A 14,496-nucleotide genomic window follows, 5' to 3' on the forward strand; every position below is an offset into this window, starting at 1 on the left:
CTGGCGATTAGCTATTTATTCTTCACCGATAATTGCTTGATTTTTCTAGAAGCTAGAATTAGTAAGGATAGAATATCTTGGGTCTAGAAGATAAATACTTAGGTGTTCCCTTGCTTCTGCAAAGGAATAAGCCGAAGTCTTTTGAACCCCTTCTTGGAATTTCAAAGATAAACTTGTTATCTAGCTGTCTAAGTACCTTAACCCTACGACCAAAACTGTTCTCACCTAAAGTGTCCTTGGAGTTATTGCTTCTCACTAGATGGCCTTTTTTTTCCAATGCCTAAGGAGCTTACCAGGAAAATGGATAATACAAATGAAATTCTGGTAGAATAAGTAACAAGAATCTAAAGGTATTTATATTAAGAAATGGGACCATGTGACTCTTCCAAAAATAAATTGGATGTTCTCAGTATTTAAAGATTTGACATGATGAATCTTTCTTTATTGGCCAGGTTGGCGCGCAGGATGTTGGACCAACCAGAAACTTTACGGGTCACAATCCTTAAGCATAAATACTTTGAAGATATCTAAATTTTAGTTGATCATTTTCCATCCAGAGGTTCTTGGATTTGGAAAGGGATTAGAGAATGTCTAGAGATCATCAAACAAAATTGTTCTGACGAAATAGGTGATGGTTCAAGATTAGGGATATGATAACATAATTAGATTCCACGGTTAGTAAACGTATTATGCATGTTAGGGTTCATGAATGGCGATAGGCTTAGATGGATTCAAAATCACAACGACTTGTTTTCAGTGAAAAGTGCTTATAGAACTATTCTAACTAGTAGGATTGAACCTCTATACCTAACCACCAATTCCCCTGAAATAATTTCTGGATATCTAGACTGCCACCTAAAATATTGTTGTTCTTATAGAAATGCATACAAAATTGTTTAGTTTTAAATGATAAAATATCTAGATATGTTCATAATGTAGATGTTAATTGTCCTTTATGCAGGAGTCATCCGGAGAGTCTGCAACACTTATTTATTGATTGTGATTATGCTGAGAGGGTCTGATTTTCACTTGATCTTGTCTTAGTCTTTAGAATTGTCAATTTTAGTATAATTGATTGGATTGGTGAGTGGTTTAATGGTTCTTTGAAATTGTGGATCAAAGACGCGAGATTATTGTAATTACATGAACAACTTTGTGGTTTATTTGGAAGAGCAAGTGCTCCTAAGTGTTTGAAAATATTGATATTCATCCTAGAGTACTGGTTGACCAGATAAACCAATTCATGAAGGAATGTGATGCATCAATTGGTCGCTACATAACACATATGTACTAGCTAGGATGAATAGAGATGTTGGATGGGCTAAACCTGTGGGACCTTTTGTTAAGATTAATTTTGATGCAGTTTTGTTAAAGAACATAGTAAAGCTAGAAATATACTTTTTTTTTCTTTATAATCAAAATTTTATTAAAGCAAAAGTGAAGCCAAAGAATACGAAAAGTCAACTAAGGGAACACACTCAAAAAAAAAGAAAAAAAAAACTAATCAGGCCTCTACAATTTTTTTTAAAGAACTCTAAAATATGGTTGATGAGGATTTTCCATCATCCCCAAAACTCTGGTTATCATCATATATCATGAATTCACCTCTTGAAAGACTGACAACTTTTTTTTTGCAAGAATGTTAGCTGAGAAATTAACTTCTCTATAGTTTTGAATGAAACTCCAATGAGGAATAAAAGAGCATATTATCCTCCACATGTTAATAGTAAACCATGGGATCTTCAATGACTGGAAGGCAATTATTAATGCTCTAGAGTCTATTCTGGAGCATATATTGATAAGACCTTGACTAACTGCCCATTCTTCTGCCTTCAGAACAACGGTTACTTCAGCAAAGTAATTTGTAGTTATTCCCAATACCTCTAACATAGCTACAACAAAGGCACCTCCATTGTTTCTACCAATAAACCCATTTCCTGCTTGACCTAGATTCCCCTAGAAGCTCCATCATAGCAGAAACAAGGTTGTTTGTACTTGGCAATTGAAAAAGGATATGTATTGCTCTAATATTTTTCACTTGTCGAGGCTTCAATCCAAAATTCCTTAGAATCTGCAAATCAAAGGCTGACTTTCAAATAAGAGCTTGATTTTCACATCACTGTCAGCTGTAAATTGAAGTATCTTTGATGATGTCTATATTAAAGTTCTCATAAACACATCTATCTCTCATAAACCATAACTCTTTCATTGTACGCAAAGGAGTTACTTTCCGCACCTCCTTGACTGCGGAACTCTTGTTCTTTGCCAAGAAAAGCATTTCTTCAAAGGATGTAGGGAAAAAAGTTTCAAAAATCCCACACAACCAGCTCCATATAATGTGATGATAAGTGCATATTTCACATATATATAGTGTTAATTTCATGTTAGTAATTGCTTATATTCTTGCAAATTATTGTATATTACTCGTGTTTTCTCTTATTTATATTTAATTAGGTGAATCATCCGAAAAGAAGTGGAAAAGGACCAAAGACCAAGTGGAATTTTCTCAAATCTAGAACTTCATGTCATCGTCTTGAAGAGGACGAAAAGACGAAGCAAACGGCGAAAGAATGGGGTCAATCCGATATCATATGAAGAAGTAATGTGTGAAAGAAGAGATGGTCGGAGGAGTTGTTGATAGAGCTTGATGGCAGTGACGATACTGAATGATGGAAGCAGAGACGAGCTTTGGTGTTGTACAGAGTTTGGCCGAGATCGATGAAGAAATGGTAAACCGTGAAAGAGAGATGGTCGGAGGAGATGTAGATAGAGATTGTTGATGTAAGGGAAGCGGAACTAAGGTGATTAATGCAGTGACGGTGTTGTGGGTTAATAACAGATGGAAAATGGTCATTGACAATAATCTCGATAAAGTCGTTCAAAAGGGGAGGAAAACTGAAGGTTGTACAGTCAGTTCCACGGAACTTACAGATGAAGTGATATATTATTTGGCTTGGACTTTTCTCCACGACATGATCCCATTATTTGCTGCAATATGATTAATGATTTTTCGTGGGTTGTAGTAATGAGGTTCAAACTCTCGGACTTGTGAAGATTAAATTTAAAGATTTAATGAAACTATATACAAAATTATTAACAATGGGTGCGAGAGGTAACCAGGACACTAGATTCCACTATTATGCAAAATTGAATGATAAATATTTCAAAACTCTATTCAATTCTTAAATCCTCTTTTATCTTTAATTCACTATCAATCATATAGATTCTCAAACATTATTTGTAAACCTTAAGCATAGATTATCAAGAGATTAAACCAAGCATAACCTATGAAACTGAATAACAAATAATTAAGACAATCATTCAAACAATTTAAAACTCTGCAAAAGCAGCGATTAGGTGAATTATATAATTAAATGAAATAGTTACCCATTTATGTTGCGTGAATAGCTTCCTCCATTGCCTTGGTTACGAGGGAATTAGCTCATCATAGTATAAATGCTCTCAAAATAATTTATTATGGCTCAAAAATGGTTTACAAATGATGAGAAGAAGAGAAAATGGTGTAAACAGCTAATGTGCGACCCACAGGAAGCGTCACACAAGAACGATACATATGAAATGCTGTAGTCTTTGGGAAACTACGACCCACACTCCACTGTCGCTGTCACTGTTGAAGAACGACAGTCTCTTACAGTCTATTGTTCTTCGTGTTCATCTTCATGCAGCAGCAGAAACAGAGTTTTGTTAAACTCTGATTTCGTATTCTCTAGCTCTCCCTAGCTCCCAAAACTCTCGACACCCTCTCTAGTAGACCCAAAGAGCCTATTTATACCCAACAACAGCTCCAAATCTCGCCAATAACTCCAATATAATTCTTCATTATGCGGGCAGTGAATAACAATATTTTCTGAATATTTTCTTACCAAACTTGGAATTTCTTGCGTAAACTTCCTCCCTCCACGCTCCAAATCGATTCTTCACGACCCAAAGTGATGCTCGAGCCATTTCACATCATCAGAACACGTCCATAACTCTCCATGACGCGTGATTATCATCCTCCAGTGCATGCTTGCCCTGTTTTGAACTCGAGAATCAAAACACGTATTCCAGCCAAATTTGATCGAAACCACCACCCAAACTTTGTTCCTTATGCCAAATCACATCTTTCTGCCAATTTTCAGCGATTGAATCAAACTCTAACCCATTCATTTTGACAATCAAAATTCTGCCAGTTGAAAACTCCATTTCCCGCCAAAAACACAAATTCAAATTGTTGAAGAAGGTGCCCCTTATCCAGAGTGCTGGGGTGCGAATATCAATTGGGGTGGAAATAATAATTTTTCTGGGTTCCTCCGGGACATTTCTGGGATGCTTCCGGTGCATTTTTGGGGTGCCTACGGTACATTTCTCCGGGGTGTAAAACACTGCTTTTTGAGCCCATTTCGCCGCAAGGGATTATTTCTCTAAAATTTCCTACAAGAACACAAAATAACACAATAAGTACTTAACCGAGTCTAACAATACAGAACATTGAGAACAAAATAGACACATAAATGCGTCTATCAAATACCCCCAAACTTATTATTTGCTAGTCCCGAGCAAATCAAAACTACAAAATAAAATAGTGACCGAGTTAATCTCGGGAAGGTTTACCAGAGGTTTACCCCAAAACCTTTACTCCAGACCCTATCTATCTACGCAGAACCTTGGAAGGCACTAAAGAACCTCATTGGTTGGCATACTTATTGCTTATGGGAGGAAGAACCCTGATGCGAAATTCCAATTGTTGTACACGAATTTGCACTCAAGCATACTAAAATTCATATAAGTGACAGAGCTCTACTAAGATAGTTTCACTATGGACATCATACTCGGAGTCAAACTAATCACATGAAAAGATCAAGAAGATGGAAAAAGAAAAATGTAGATGGTTGAAAAGTGAAAGGTGTTTCCCATATCTGTCTGAAGGCCACTGCTAAAATGAACCTATCCTAATAGACTAAGATACCGGTCTGACTAATATCAACACTGCTGGCATATACAAGGGAACCAGCGGCCGATAACCTAAATCTAGATCAATAAACTGGCATATACAAGGGAACCAATGGTTGACTACATAGAATAATAACCTTTTTTCTCGACTTTTTTTTTTAACGGCATGAATAGATCTTTTGGATCCAAGCGCATGCTTCTTGTCAGCATATTACACGATAGTTCCCACGGGTCCTGCATTCCACGCTTGCTTAGGCGACGGAAACAGGGAGAACACACGCATATTGCTATCCAAGTGTTAATATTTATTCCGATTGGTCTAATTGGTCCGGTCTCGACCTTTTTTTTTTTTTACTCTAGCAATGGTAACAACTTGATCGTGTGCCCCACCTAATTACTTAGAAAAACATAGTTTAAAATGAAAAAAATAAAAATAGAAGTGAAAAGGACTCAACGAGATATGGCGAAACTATCATGTTATTTCTAACACCTGAGCTTTGTGCTTTTATGAATAGACTCTTTAGATGTTTCCATCTAGTCAGATTGGTCCTCAACTCCTAAACCAAATGTTCCCATCCACTTAGATTGGTTAGTGCACCTAATAGCATAAATTTCTAGGCTCTGGAGTTTACTATTGCAACTAAAAAGTTTCTCCCATACCCCCAAACTTAAATCTAACATTGTCCTCAATGTTCTAAAGATGAAATTAAAACATGAACAAGGAGAAACGGTTACTATGAAGCAAAAGAGATAAGGAAGGATATTACCGTGTCGCATGAATATTGGGTTACCTCCCAAGAAGTGCTAAGTTTAAAGTCTTCAGCCAGACTAAGCAAGGATTAGTCACCACGTAGAATCATATAGTAGTAGCCGGAATAACTGTGGTCATCTGGATCAAAAAGTGTTACCCACAAGAAGAGGAAACTGCAACAGACCAAAAGATACCGAACATACCCTTGTTTAAGACAACTACATCTAGTTGTGGTTCAGGTTCAGGTTCTAAAAGGGTCTAATAAAGGTTTTCATCGGTTGGATTTCCTCAAAGCTAAGATCCGGTTCAGGTATTAGAGTCTGGAAAAACTCAACTAAGAACTTAATCACATAACAACAACCTGAATAATTGGGGATCCTCTAAGTAAGTCAGATTTGACTCACACAGCTGACCACAATGAAAGAGGTGGTCTTCCTTAAGAAAATGTGTCGACCCTAATATCCTAAAGTGATTAGGTTTAGTCTCAAAACTTAATAACCGACACATCTTAAAATCAAAAGTTCCCACAATTGGGTTGAAAATTTGGTGGGAAAACAAAGTCAATCTGGTATCATAGCCTAGGTTAACCACATCAACCAGAGGATGGGTTTCTAACAACTGAGCTTCTTTCTGGACATCATTAGGTTCGGGAAAACGTGTATGAAGATAATCTTGTAAGATGGTTGAGGCACAAATGTCAAGTCCTACAGAGGGTACTTAAGAGTTAAAGCACACGGAGAATGATAATCACCCCCAAACTTAGAGTTTTCTGTGTCTCTAGAAAGACTAGTCACAACTTCCCTAATTTCTAGGTCATCAGATTCCTGGAAATGGTCAATAGATTCTTCTAAGTTGGGTTCATCCTCACTCATTTCTACGAGTTTATCATCTTCTAAGACTAGTGTTTCTAAATCGCTAGATTCTAAAACAGTATTCTCAGGGTAGACTCTTTCCTCTAAACCATCATCACAATCATATAAAGGATTATCAGAGAAAGTTTCATATAAAGGCTCATTAACTAAGATGTTAATCAAAGTTACTTCCTCCGATCCATTAATAAGTTCATCAAATAATGGATTGTCCAATACTCTGTAGGCTAAAGGATCATGAACTACATCGTCTAAAACGGTGGTATCTCTAGTCAGATCCACATCCTTTTGAATAGGTGAATAATCATTAAAATTATTGGGATATGAACCAGAAATAATATTATCATTATGAAGCTCAAATGGAGTAACTAGTTCCGGATCACTATGCCTACAAATGTATGATTCTTCATCAATATTATCTTCATCATAATCATCATGAACCTCATCTAAAGTAGTGTCTTTTATTCTAACCTCGTCCTCTAGATTGGGCAAATATTCACTATTGATATCAAGGGTAGAATTGGAAACACTATTTTGGAAATTTAGATTATTTCGAGCAGCATTAGCTAACTGTTCATTTTCTGCCTCTAAACATGCTTGAATTTCACTGAGCGTAACACTTATACGTTCACAAGTCTCATTGAATATCTTAGACCGTTGTGTACTCTCTTTTCTTGAACTAATTGCACGTTCATACTCCCTTCGAACTTGTTGGTAGGTTTCTTCTAGAGATTGAACAGGTTTAGAAATGTCATAATCAGGACTAGTTTTTAAGTAATTTTCCAAAAACGCATGACTAGTACTATAATATTCCTGATTTTCTTGCTCGTAAGACCAATTCGTGTGTGGATAGTAATTGGACTCACTATGGTATGAACCATAACCTTGAAAAGGTTGGCGTTCCCAACTACTATTCCCACCATGGTCATAAAACTGATGATGTCCATATTCAAATTCAGGTCGATACTCATTGTATTGGCTTCTATCATACCGGTTCGACATTCTTAATTGCAAGGGAATTCTACACAACCACAAACAAGGCCGACTCGACTCCACCAAAACAAACCTAAAAATTTCTAGCAAACAAAAAGCATGATGGCTCCACTTAGATTGTTTTCTAGACCAGCTTCTATTCCTTCGAAAAGGAATTCGTTACAATTTGAGAAAACCCCTCTGGAATCAATCCGAGTCAAAGTAAGTTGAATTGAGGCGAGGGAAGCTCAGTGGAGCTTTGATACCTAAGGCCTCACCGCATTAGAAGGCGGCGCAGTCACGCATTCAACTCACAGAAACCATCATGAACTTTGAAGTGTGCTTAAAGAGCAACCAATATTTTTCGAACGAGTTTCCTATTAAGCTCGTTACCCTATCGGTCTCGTTCTATTCCAAATTTTAAAGCTTGGGTTCGCGTTAGGTTTCGTTTTCCTAAGGCGGGAAAGAAGGGAGCGGTGATGAAATCCGAACCCTTATCTTGTATTGTCCAGGCCTTGCCCTTTACTAGGAATTTAAAAACAGTCCAAATTCGTCCTCAATCAATGAATCACCTTAAGGAATACAGTAAACCCGCTGACAGGAGATTCGCGAGTGTTTCGATGGACTTACCTCCCGTACCAGACGGGGGATGAACCGTTGAAGTCGACTCGGGCCACGACTCCTATGTCATGTACGAACCCGAGGGGCCGAGACGATATAGTAATCGTCGTCCTTCCCTGCACACAGTTTATATAATTTTTTTTTTTTTTAATAATACCATTCCGTAGGGTTAAAAAAAGAATAAAGTCCAATTGTCCAGAATAAAGTCCAAATAAAAATTCCAAAAATTACAAAAATTATGAAAAATAAAACCTATTTACAAATCCTAAAAAAAAAATTATGTCTTTTTTTCTTCTCTTTTAGCTTTTAGCTTTAAGCTTTTTGTTCCCAAGTCCTTAGTATTCCACTTCGAACCTGTAAATCAAAGACACAAAAAGAAACGTAAAAAGGAACAAATAATAGTAAAAAAAAAACCTAAAAATTCTACCTAAGTACAAATCCGCGTCGGCGGCGCCAAAATGATTAATGATTTTTCGTGGGTTGTAGTAATGAGGTTCAAACTCTCGGACTTGTGAAGATTAAATTTAAAGATTTAATAAAATTATATACAAAATTATTAACAATGGGTGCGAGAGGTAACCAAGACACTAGATTCCACTATTATGCAAAATTGAATGATAAATATTTCAAAACTCTATTCAATTCTTAAGTCCTCTTTTATCTTTAATTCACTATCAATCATATAGATTCTCAAACATTATTTGTAAACCTTAAGCATAGATTATCAAGATATTAAACCAAGCATAACCTATCAAACTGAATAACAAATAATTAAGACAATCATTCAAACAATTTAAAACTCTGCAAAAGCAGCGATTAGGTGAATTATATAATTAAATGAAATAGTTACCCATTTATGTTGCGTGAATATTTTCCTCCATTGCCTTGGTTACGAGGGAATTAGATCATCATAGTATAACTGCTCTCAAAATAATTTATTATGGCTCAAAAATGGTTTACAGATGATGAGAAGAAGAGAAAATGGTGTAAACAGCTAATGTGCGACCCACAAGAAGCGTCACACAAGAACGATACATATGAAATGTTGTAGTCTTTGGGAAACTACGACCCACACTCCACTGTCGCTATCACTGTTGAAGAACGACAGTCTCTTACAGTCTATAGTTCTTCGTGTTCATCTTCATGCAGCAGCAGAAACAGAGTTTTGTTAAACTCTGATTTCGTATTCTCTAGCTCTCCCTAGCTCCCAAAACTCTCAACACCCTCTCTAGTAGACCCAAAGAGCCTATTTATACCCAACAACAGCTCCAAATATCGCCAATAACTCCAATATAATTCTTCATTATGCGGGCAGTGAATAACAATATTTTCCGAATATTTTCTTACCAAACTTGGAATTTCTTGCGTAAACTTCCTCCCTCCACGCTCCAAATCGATTCTTCACGACCCAAAGTGATGCTCGAGCCATTCCACATCATCAGAACACGTCCATAACTCTCCATGACGCGTGATTATCATCCTCCAGTGCATGCTTGCCCTGTTTTGAACTCGAGAATCAAAACACGTATTCCAGCCAAATTTGATCGAAACCACCACCCAAACTTTGTTCCTTATGCCAAATCACATCTTTCTGGCAATTTTCAGCGATTGAATCGCACTCTAACCCATTCATTTTGACAATCAAAATTCTGCCAGTTGAAAACTTCATTTCCCGCCAAAAACACAAATTCAAATTGTTGAAGAAGGTGCCCCTTATCCAGAGTGTTGGGGTGCGAATATCAATTGGGGTGGAAATAATAATTTTTCTGGGTTCCTCTGGGACGCTTCCGGCGCATTTCTGGGGTGCCTACGGTACATTTCTCCGGCGTGTAAAACACTGCTTTTTGAGCCCATTTTGCCGCAAGGGCTTATTTCTCTAAAGTTTCCTACAAGAACACAAAATAACACAATAAGTACTTAATCGAGTCTAACAATACAGAACATTGAGAACAAAATAGACACATAAATGCGTCTATCACAATACACGGCCAACCCTTTTGACATGACTTATTTTGGTTAGAGTTTGGCAACCTACTTCGCACGAAATTAAGCACGGGCACTTATACTACTTTGACATCTATAAAAGACACTTCTTAACAAAGAGGAAAAAGGACACATCTCATAATACACTTTTGTTCTTCATTAATATTTTAGGGTTTACCCCTTTAGGGGGAAACCACGATGTAATCATGAGAAGCTAAACTTTTATTTATTAGGAAGAATTCATAGTTTCGGGCGTGAAGCTTGATTATTATACAAAGACTATTTGAAGTTTTTATTATTTTATCGATTGTCTTTTATATACCCAGGGTTTATGATTGATTTCTAGATTATTCAAGTGTACAATTGGATTATTATATATTGATCATTCTATTGCTAGATGAGAGTTGAGTGATCCGTAATTGTCGTGCATCTCCTACACAAGTAGAAATCGCGAAACCTTGTAGAGGAATTCTGTGGAGCAATTGCGAGTGAAGACAACACTAGTAAATGGACCTTGCGCTAAGAGTCTAACTGCTAGGATCAACCTAAGTTCACATAACTTAAAGCTTCTGATTGGGTTACACCTTGGGTGCGCTACTATTTGGTGGTTCGGTTGGATAAAATCTGATATGCGAGCGCTTCGGTATCAAATTACACAAGGAACCTTGGGGATAACTAAGCATACCTGATATTCTACGGTTGATGAATATGATTCTTACGAAAGGTAAACGAGTATATTATGCAAGTCAACGTTTGGTAACGGCGAATGACTCCTAATAATATTTTCATCTTATTGTTTATTATTATTTTAATTATTCAACAAACCCCCTTTTTAGTAATTTTTTTTGTTTAGCTATTCCAAATAACATATCAATTACACAACTCTCTGTGGGAACGATCCTTACTACTGCTATATTATTATTTGATTAGTGAGAAATATATTGATTAATTTGTTGCACCTACGATACACATCAAATTTTTGCGCCGGGGAACGGTTGTTAATTGATTTGTTATTTGTTTAGATTGTCTTTATATTTGTTTTTAGATTTTTTGTCTTTATATGTGAGTCGACATGTTTCCTTACGGAAATAATATGTATGGAGCACAAGACCAATCAACATATAATAGTGGTAATCAATATGGATTTCAGTCTCATTCATACAACAACTACCAACCATACCCTACGGAGCCTTATGGATACTCTCAAACATATCAACAACCTTATGACGGGTATGTAAGTGAGCAATCACAGGGATGGGAGGATAGTTATACTTCTGATCAGTTATTTTCTAGTAATGTGCAGATGACAGAGAGTTTGGAAATATCTACTCCTCTTTATCATGTTCTTTCTTCATTTATGTCAAAAGAAGAGATACGGTCTGAAAATTCCATTATGAATAATGGCGGAAAACGTATTAATATCAGAAAACTTTCTAAGAAATATGATCAGTTAGAAGAAGCTGGAGCATCAGAAAAGACCCTCGAAGAAATCAACAAAGTAATACGAACGGAACTTCAACGTCGTTGGGATATTGAAGATTATGAGGTTGACGAAGACTCTGATGAAGATGAGAAACCTTTGGAAAATACTTTCAATAATGGTAATGTTATTTCAACTTCTGATCATTATAACAATCACTCGCCTATTCAAAAGGAGGAGAATGGATATGATATAACCGTTGTTATAAATGGTGTAACGTACTCAAATAATGATTTTAAGATTTGCACCAATGAACTAGAATTTCTAGGAGATGATTCTGATTTCGATGAAGAGGTTGTTGAATAGATAGAGATTGAGAATGAAACCAAATTCATTGAAGTTGTGGAAGACCCAATTGAGCTAGCCAAGGATGATAATGATGCTGAGATTTTGATAAAAGCAGAAACTGACGAAGTATGGCCAAATAGTTTGTTAGGGGACCACACTACAAATGAGGTAAATAATTCATTACAATTCTTTAAGAATGATGAGGATCCTGTAATACAAGAGATTGTGGAAGGTTTGTCTACTCCTTTGCATATTTCTAAATCTTTTAATCCACATTACTTAGGATTGAGTATTTGTGATTCTAAAATTCTTAAGTATTATTTTACTTCTAATTATCTACCACTTTATGTGTTTAATTCTAGCTTTGTGTAGGTTCACCGAGAGGAACCTATTGAAGTTCCCATATTTTATGTTCTCTATCCACTTCCGAATGTAAGTGTGGGGGAAACTTCCGTAAAGCAACAATTTCATTATTCATATCTTATGTTAATCATTATGTGAATTTTTTATTAGAATTACAGATTATTTTCTGGGTGGACTACCAGATTTTCAAATTGTTTGTGTATGGACGATAACGAGAAGGTCAGGCTGAGGACGTTAAACTAAGCGCTGCATGGGAGGCAACCCATAGGTTTTGTATTTTCTATCCTATTGTCTTTAGTTTTCTTCTTTTTCATATCATATTAGGATTTCTTACCTTTATTTTACTTAGGATGAGTCAATTACATTGAGGACAATGTAAAGTTTAATGTGGGGGAGTGTTTGGATATTTTGCATATAGTCGATTTTTCAAAATTTTCTAAATATTTGCATAAAAACCTTTAACTTGTGGAGATTTTAGAGTCACTAGCATACTTCTAGGTATGTTTACATAAAGATTTCTGACCGACATAACTGAACTTGGAAGTATTGGGGAACTACATTCATATTTCTTACTTGTTAGAGTGTTAAATAATGGATTTAATCATGCCGGTGGAAAATGAGGTGCGGAGGGAAATGCATTATTAGAGTTTCTGATCAATCATTAGTGGAGACTACCTATTTTACATCAAGTGAAGCACTAGACCTAAAATTCTTTCTAGATGACTAAAAAGTTTTGTTTTGAGTGTGTATCACCGTACGTTAATTCCGGGTAGAATGGTGAGCTACCCAACTTCGCACCATTTTCAGCACTATTTTTCATCTCTTGAGTGCTAATTTTGTTAATCATGAGGGTGACGTCTATAGATGAAAACCACCTTCTTGTAGTTTGATTTGCAGTTAGCACCATTCTCTCTCTCGCCAACAACAGATCCATAGAAACACACATCATCATCAACGAGCGGAGCGACATCAAAATCTACAAGGAAAGTTGAATACGTTTGAGGTTTACAAGCAACAATACGAGTAAGAGCAAAATTTCATATCCAAGTAAAGCAACAATAAGAAGATTTTTACATATATGTTGAAGACTTACAATACAATGAGCGTAATTATATATCGAAGTATGAAGACTTATTTACAAGAGGGAAGAAAATCAAATGATGAGAATTATTGAAGTTTATGATACGAAGACAGTACAAGTTGTGAAGATTAAAGTGATAAAGTACTTCATTCATGGCCATGTTATTTCTGGTTTCGTTTTTATTATTGTAGTTGCAATCTTTTATTCAAAAAAAAAATCAAAAAAAAATCAAAAAGAAAAAAAAAATACAAAAATATTTGCGTTTAGGTTGTTTTTTTTTGTTCAATAAGGTCACAAGGAAGAAAAATCCATAAGGAAGTTTCAAGCAACAAGGAAATTGAAGAGAAAAGAGTTACAAATTCTCGAAGTTTTACGAAGTTCAAGAATTTATCATCAACAGTTGAAGACCGATGACGACGAAGAAGATGAGCCGAACGAAGACGTTTCTATTGGATGTCGTGAGAGTGGTGCTACCATTACTGTCGATCGGATGTGAAGGTAGGTGATTAATCCCATCCTTGCATATGATTGATTTCCTTTCTTAGAGATCATCAGAAAAAGTCTTTTATTCCCCACGATTTAGTGGGGTCTCCAGAAATAATTCAGAAGTTTTTCTTCCCACCATTCAACGTGCGCAGGATTTCTGTTTTCATTCCTACTTGCACACATGTGAGACCCATAAAAAGTCGTTTTATTGAGTGTGGTTATCATAAAATCCTTTTAAGCGAGGCAGAAGTCGAGGCGAAATGCTTATTGACCGCTCGCAAACACGAGTTCTCTCATTATGGTATGGTTATTTGTCACTCAACATTTAAGAATGAGAATATGTTCTTTGGTTTTTCTAACTTCTTATTACTAGCATGCAAAAACTCTATGTCCTCATAGATCTTTGGATGCTTGGGACGCTGGAACACTTTGAAGTTGGAGTAAGTTTTGTGGGTATACCTCTCGTAACCCTCATGAGACTATAACTCGTCCATTAGGGACACCTATGGGTTCAAAGGCATGTTGCGTTAGCTAAGTGCATCCGTTTTCTCAACGAAAGGGAGTTGTTGTATTTGTTTAGGTAGTTTGCTCGAGGACTAGCAAAAGCTAAGTGTGGGGGAATTTTATAAGTGCATATTTCACATATACT

Source organism: Papaver somniferum, chromosome 3, assembly GCF_003573695.1.
Source record: "Papaver somniferum cultivar HN1 chromosome 3, ASM357369v1, whole genome shotgun sequence".
Lineage (NCBI taxonomy): Eukaryota > Viridiplantae > Streptophyta > Magnoliopsida > Ranunculales > Papaveraceae > Papaver > Papaver somniferum.